The sequence below is a fragment of the Scardinius erythrophthalmus genome (genome assembly GCF_964197995.2).
Source record: "Scardinius erythrophthalmus genome assembly, chromosome: 17".
NCBI classification, from domain to species: Eukaryota; Metazoa; Chordata; class Actinopteri; order Cypriniformes; family Leuciscidae; genus Scardinius; species Scardinius erythrophthalmus.
Genome location: NC_138237.1, coordinates 2,579,918 through 2,587,370, shown reverse-complemented (window position 1 = coordinate 2,587,370; position 7,453 = coordinate 2,579,918). Strand labels below are relative to the sequence as shown.

The 7,453-nt window shown below is 42.0% G+C and overlaps 1 long non-coding RNA gene across 1 annotated transcript; it reads right to left on the bottom strand.

Moving 5' to 3' along the window:
* Window positions 1–5,469: 5,469 nt before the first annotated feature.
* On the bottom strand, window positions 5,470–6,853 carry LOC308705959. The gene is made up of 3 exons (XR_014031988.1): window positions 6,721–6,853; window positions 6,098–6,285; window positions 5,470–5,984 (listed from the first exon to the last, which is right to left on the bottom strand). It is a non-coding gene; the product is annotated as an uncharacterized lncRNA (long non-coding RNA).
* Window positions 6,854–7,453: the final 600 nt, after the last annotated feature.

The window sequence follows — 7,453 nt, the reverse complement described above, 5'->3', positions numbered from 1 at the left end:
ACTATCCCGTGGCCTCCAGACACTATCCCGTGGCCTCCAGACACTATCCCGTGGCCTCCAGACACTATCCCGTGGCCTCCAGACACTATCTCGTGGCCTCGAGACACTATCCCGTGGCCTCCAGACACTATCCCGTGGCCTCCAGACACTATCCCGTGGCCTCGAGACAGTATCCCGTGGCCTCGAGATAGTATCCCGTGGCCTCGAGATAGTATCCCGTGGCCTCGAGATACCATCTCGTGACCTCGGGACACCATCCCGTGGCCTCCAGACACTATCCCGTGGCCTCAAGACACTATCCCGTGGCCTCGATACACTATCCCGTGGCCTCCAGACACTATCCCGTGGCCTCCAGACACTATCCCGTGGCCTCCAGACACTATCCCGAGGCCTCCAGACACTATCCCGTGGCCTCGATACACTATCCCGTGGCCTCCAGACACTATCCCGTGGCCTCCAGACACTATCCCGTGGCCTCCAGACACTATCCCGTGGCCTCCAGACACTATCCCGAGGCCTCCAGACACTATCCCGAGGCCTCCAGACACTATCCCGTGGGCTCCAGACACTATACCGTGGCCTCCAGACACTATCCCGAGGCCTCCAGACACTATCCCGTGGCCTCGAGACACTATCCCGTGGCCTCCAGACACTATCCCGAGGCCTCCAGACACTATCCCGTGGCCTCCAGACACTATCCCGAGGCCTCCAGACACTATCCCGTGGCCTCCAGACACTATACCGTGGCCTCCAGACACTATCCCGTGGCCTGCAGACAATATCCCGTGGCCTCCAGACACTATCCCGAGGCCTCCAGACACTATCCCGTGGCCTCCAGACACTATCCCGTGGCCTCAAGATAGTTTCTCGTTGCCTCAAGATAGTATCTCGTGGCCTCAAGGATTTTATAAGGATTTTATACACTCTTATGCACACGCACACACACACTCACACACACAAAAACACACACAAAAACACACACACACACACACACACACACACAAACACACACACACACACACACACACACAAACACACACACAAACAAACACACAAACACACGCACAGGTCAAATAGACCTATATTCAGTCTGTCCAATGGTTGATACAACACAGTATCCCACCGGTCACAATTGTGACCGATCATAAAACACACTTTTTCACATACTTTTCCATGAAAATTAAAAAAAATTATGATCGATTGTTTCAAAGGGATACTAATGACACATGATTTGGATATTTTTGTGTCTGAGAAAAATTTGGGATTAAATGGGTTAAAACAAACTGAAACTTGAATCAACGAAAAAAAGAATGTTACAGTATAAATTACTGACTGTGAAAAACATGAACTATGGTAGTTAGTAGTAATGCCGCCTTTATTCGTTATATTTTTGAAGTACGTGCATTGTTAGATATCATCATCATCCGTGCCTTCTCTAACGTTACTTTACTCAATAGCTGCTATTCATCAAAGAGCCTGTTTAACTTACTGTGAATAGATAAATAGATATAACTATAAATGTTCTACTATCTATATAATAAAGTTCACAACCAAGCAATGAAAAATAAGCTTGTAATTAAGACCGTAACATTGACTTACCTGTCGAGAAGAAAGCAGGCAACTTCAGCATCTCTTTTGAAAGCTTTCTCCTGCATTAGCTATCCCGACATTAAAGCTGAACTCGGCAACTCTAGCGAACTCTAGTCACTTCTTCGCTGATTTTCCCTTTTGTTGTCGCATGTTTTCCCCACGAGCTCCCCCTATAGCTGTGGGGGTGCTTATATATAACAACACTGTCGTAAGAAACTCACTTGCGGCGGCCTCCTCCCCCTCTCTACCCTCTCTACCGCTGCTCATGTGCGTTTGTTTTGATCGGAGCAAGCCAACTGTATCGTGTGGAGCTATGTCTACCGAGGTGGGTAATCATTATGTAACATGTATACATGTGCGTGTGTTTATGTTGAATTGCCGTAAAGCAATTCGTGTTTCGCGCTCGTTCTCGTTCTTGTTCTCGCTTCTCACGAGACTTCCAATTTCTATCTTGCCGGGACGGTAGTCCCAAAGTTGCAAGGTTGGTTTTCCGCCTGGGAACGCTGGGGGGAGCGGGGAAAGTCACCAATATCACTAGAACAGGTTGTTTAACCATCCAAATGATTTCTAGACAGTTTTATTAAGTTAAAAAAGTTACCAAGTTCTCCTTTAACCCTTGTTTTTGTAATCTCCGGTCACGTTTCCTTTTACGGTCTATTTTGGACTTTTTCGATGATGAGGACTCCTTATCCTGTGACTCATATGTATGAATGAACGGAGTATAAATAACCGTGCAGTGCAGCCTTTTAACCCTCCTATTACCTTTGGGGTCAATTTGACCCCATTCAGTGTTTAACGTCTCTAAATACATACTTAATTTTTTTTTTTTTGCTTCATATTTAAAGACTTTTCCTAATTTAATGGGGACAACTGGGTAAACATAAAATTAACATGATGATAGGTTTTCAATGTTCTGTACGTACTTTTGTAGCATCGGTGTTCTTTGGGGTCAATTTGACCCCAGGCTCATTTTGCTGTATAAAACATATAAGAAATATCAAATTTTTTGTTGTTCACACATTGGTGATTAGGCACAAATCCCACATTAATTTTGGATGATATTGAGGTCATTATAAGTTGAGATTTTATGATCTTCAAAAACCTTCCCTCTGCTTTAGGGCCCTAACCCGACATTACCATATAGGCCTACTTGAAGTATTGCGAGAACCACTAATAGTTCACACGATATATGAAGGGGGGAATCATAATTCTCACAAGAAATTAGATATTTCCAGTGCCAATTATATATTTCCAGGGAAGGGATAACATAATTCTTGCAAGAACTTTGATATTTTGTGCCGTGGGGGAGGGGAAAACATAATATAGGGGATGAGCAAATGTATGAAAGCTTCCACAGAAGCCTTATAAACCATTTCTCTTTGTGCTTTGTGAGCTCTCTCTCAATTGAAAATTACCTCTTAGCAAAGTTTTTTTGGGGGGGGGTTGGGTTCTATACGGACCTGTTCGCCAGCAAGACACCAGTCGACCCGCCCTAAATGCAGGACGATGCCATACCAGCCATGCCGTCAGTGTTGACCAGTGAGGTCAGGCATGCGATCCAGAACATCCAGAAAGACAGGGCGCCAGGGCTGGACGGAATCGAGGCCGAGCTGCTCAAAGAGGGTGGACCGATGCTTTGGGCAGCATTGGCCAGCCGTTTCAGCCGCTACATGGCGCAGAGAAGAACACCAGATCAATGGAAGACGGCCAAGACAGTGCTGTTGTACCAGAAGGGTGACCGCGAACAGCTGAGGAATTATCGGCCAATCTGGCTCCTGCCGACCGTGTACAAGGTTTTCACCAAGGTGCTGTACAACCGACTAGCCAGGCAGTTGGACGAACAACAGCCACCCGAACAGGCCGGCTTCCGGTCTGGCTACAGCACAATGGACCACATCCACGTGCTGAACCAACAGCTCGAATGCTGCCGGAAGTACAAGATGCCCTTGGTACTGGCCTTCGTAGACTACGAGAAAGCCTTCGACAGCGTAGAGATCAATGCCGTACTGCTCGCTCTACAACAACAGGGCATCTCCTACGAGTACGTGGACCTTTTGCGGGAGCTGAACAGCGGATGCGCCACCAACATCACCTTGTTCGACAGGACACTTCCCACTTGAATGACAGGGTACAGCTGTGGCCAAATGTGAAATTTGTTTCAGTTCAAACTTCAGTTGTTATGATGTTGATTCACATTTTTCTAGATTATTGTGCAGAGTGATCAGAGGCATTTTACATCATTTCAAAAAGCTTTATCACAAAACCCCAAATTTCACTGTTTTTGTCCTTGGCACCAAATTATCAGCTAACATCATTTTACTAATCATATAATCAGCACAATATTGCTATAAGGAAGGAAGAAGTGCTTCCAATCATTGTGTTCTTCTGTTAGCAATGGTTTCCTCCAAAGAAAGATGGAGGATCATCTTTGCATCAAAATGGCCTCCATTTACCAGATCATCAAGAGCTTCAAGAATAGAGGTTCGGCTGCAGTGAAGAAGGCTTTAGGATGTCCCAGAGTGTCCAGCAAGTACCAGGAACTTCTCCTCCAGAGGAATCAGCTAGGGAATCGTGTCACCACCAGTGCAGAACTGCTCAATATTGGCAGCAGGTGGGTGTGAGGGCATCTGCACACACAGCGAGGCCAAGACTTTTGGACAACGACCTGGTGTCAAGAAGGGCAGCAAAGAAGCCACTTCTCTCCAATAAAAACATCAAATATTGGCTGAAATTCTGCAGGAAGTACAAGATTTGGACAGCAGAAGACTGGTGCAAAGTTAATGTATCTGATTAGAACATCTGGAAAATCGATTGTCCAGAGAAGAAAAGGTGAACGCTACCATGAGTCCTGTGTCGTGCCAACAGTGAGGCATCCTGAGACTATCAATGGGAGTGTCATATTGACCCCAAACCTATCCTTGATAAAATATATTGTATAATATAATAAATAAAAAGCTATTAAAACACCAAAAATATATATAATTTTAGAATTTTCGATAAATCAGTGACATTTTATAGTGATTTGCTAATTTGTCCATAGTCGTGCAATAGGTATTCTGGATGTATAAGGGGTGGGGGTGGGGGTGGGGGGTTGGTGGTGTTTTATTTAAAGGGCTATTTAAGTAGTCAACAAAGAAACATAAAGTACCTGACTTAAACCTTTGGGGAAAAAATCAAATTGTGGGGGTTTAAATTGCTGGGGTCAAATTGACCCCAGTGGGTAAAAGATGTTGGTAGATTTGAGGGTAACAGGAGGGTTAAACTTGCCGCGGCAGTGACAAGCGCCTCTCTCTGCTCTGCTTCTGCTCGGCTTCAGTCACGTGACGCTGGTTCTGAACAAACACGCGTTGTGGAAACGCGTTGGCCTAGTACTTTTTGTCCCTCTCTGCTATTATAGTTTTTCAAGATGGCGGAACTACATGGAAGCCTCTGTGGACCTACCCGTCCCATGTATATAAAGATAATACATTCTTCGTTTATGAGGATTAGTCTGATCATTGGCATAGGTATTTGTACACCATTGAGGGCATATTTATGAATAAAAATATTGATTTGAGATAATAAAATACCTAAAAAGCTACTTATTGTCCCTTTAAAACATATTTATTTACTTTTTTTTTTTTTATATAGTTTTAGAACAATATTCATAAAATACTGTATAAAATGGCTGTATACTTATAAACAGTAACAAAGTAAAATATATATTGTGATAAGATAAAAGAAAAAATAATACAAAGCATTTTAAAATCACAACACCACAGCCTATTATAAAAAATGCATATACATACAATATATAGGCCTATACTTTCAGTGGCTCAGTGAAAAATCACATCCAAAGCGTGATGACGTAATGCACAGACCAGCACAAGACAAACAATTGTGGTTAAAAAGTTTATTTTATTTTTAGAAAATGACCGATTGTTTAGCTAGATAAGGCCCTATTCCTTGGAAATAGTAAATTATCAGGAAATTTTCATTTTGAGTTGAACTAATCCTTTAAAAAATAAGTTATTTTAAGTTCCACAGAAAATGAAAACCTCATGCAGATGCAGGTTCAGAACAATATGAGGGTGAGTAAATGATGGCGCAATTTTGAATTGTGGGTGAACTAACCCTTTAACACTGCCATTTGTTTATATTTAATACAACTAAAATATAAGCAATATAAAATATACACTACTTGATCATTGACTGAACATGTTGATGAATTGTCTGCTGGTTTAGACGATAGGACACACACACACACACACACACACACACACACACACACACACACACACACATTATAACTTGCACCATACTGAGCTTTCTTCATCATCTTCCTGTGATCGGTGAGGGAGTGTCTCTGAATCATCATGAGTCAATCTTTGCATGTCTGTCTGGTTCACGAGAAACTATAGATAATGAATTCACAAACTTAGTAAGAGTAAGATACTATCAATCAAGATGAAAAATGTTGATGAAATATGTGTAACAGTGTTTAATCTTAAAGATCATAAAGACTCACAGTTTGGTTTCCCACTGTTAATGCTGTTGTGTCTGACTAGGCTCGTCTGTTTCTCTCCTGGATCAGTGGTTTGTGTCTCCTCCTCTTTCTTTGCCATTTTTGGATATTTTAGTTCGTATGCAGTTTGTGATGCTCCACAGGTCTTCTGCCATGCATTTATTTCTCTTACATTCTGTTTTCCATGATATCTGTTGCAAACATATGGAGATACAGGTTATTGTTATAGAACGATGTTTCTGAACGATTGTATTGCTTCCGCTGAAGAAAATAGTCTGTTCCGTCTCTACGGTTAGAAGAATCCTGTGTCCATAGCAACGCTTTGTTTTTCATGGCAACGGTGTGTTACACTTAGCAGTCTTGAGTTTGCTGATATCAAGAAATAACACACCACATTCTACATTGGAATTCAACCAAGCCATGTAATAACATCAGCCTGTCGGGGGCTGTATTCACTATAACAACTGCCTCGCTCTACATTATCCCTTACTTAACTAACATCATTCTATAACTATACTATAATTTAATAATAAATATAATTATACAATACAGTTTTACATTTCAGTTTCCTTATAATAAAAAGCATCAGATTGACAACACAATTAAAGATAAAGTGTTATAATCACCTTGTGATGAGCTGAAAGGGTGTATATTCACTGCAGCTCTGAGATCTGTGCTGATGTTTTGTTGGAGGTTGAGCATAAGCTTTATCAGCAGCGAAACCCATGACTGTGTCTCATGTTAACATCTGATCTGTACAAGCCCCTCTCCACCCTGGACATGTCTACACATGTTTTCTGAAAAGAAAAAGATCCTGAAAAGCTTTTAACAGCAAGAGGGTGCTCATATATATATATATATATATATATATATATATTAAAATAATGCTGATATAATTAAATGGTGGCTAAAGACACAAATTACGGAAATTAAATTCACACTTATTTCACAATATTTATAGCCTGGTTAAAACCAGACCATTCTCAGTTGTAACTGAGTTATAGTCTGGCAAAGCTCCATAGACAAATCATTTCCAAAGGGGCGTCACCAACGGACGTTGCTCAAATAGAGCCGGTAAGTCCCGCCCATCCGTAAAACCCCAAGTGGACCTCTAGGTTGAAAAATCGTCAATGCAAGTGAATGGGAGAAAATAATTATTTTCTGGTCCCGTTTGAGTTGTGCCATGAATGTGAACATATGTTGTCTGTGATTTTTTTTATATAATCTTTCATGTTACGAGTTTGACAGTATATGGAATGATTCGTCGGCTAGCAGTTGTGGAAAAGACATAACGAGAAAGACTACATGTCACCTATGTGACGTCACCCCATAAAGTTGACTTACCCGTGGTTTTCGCCA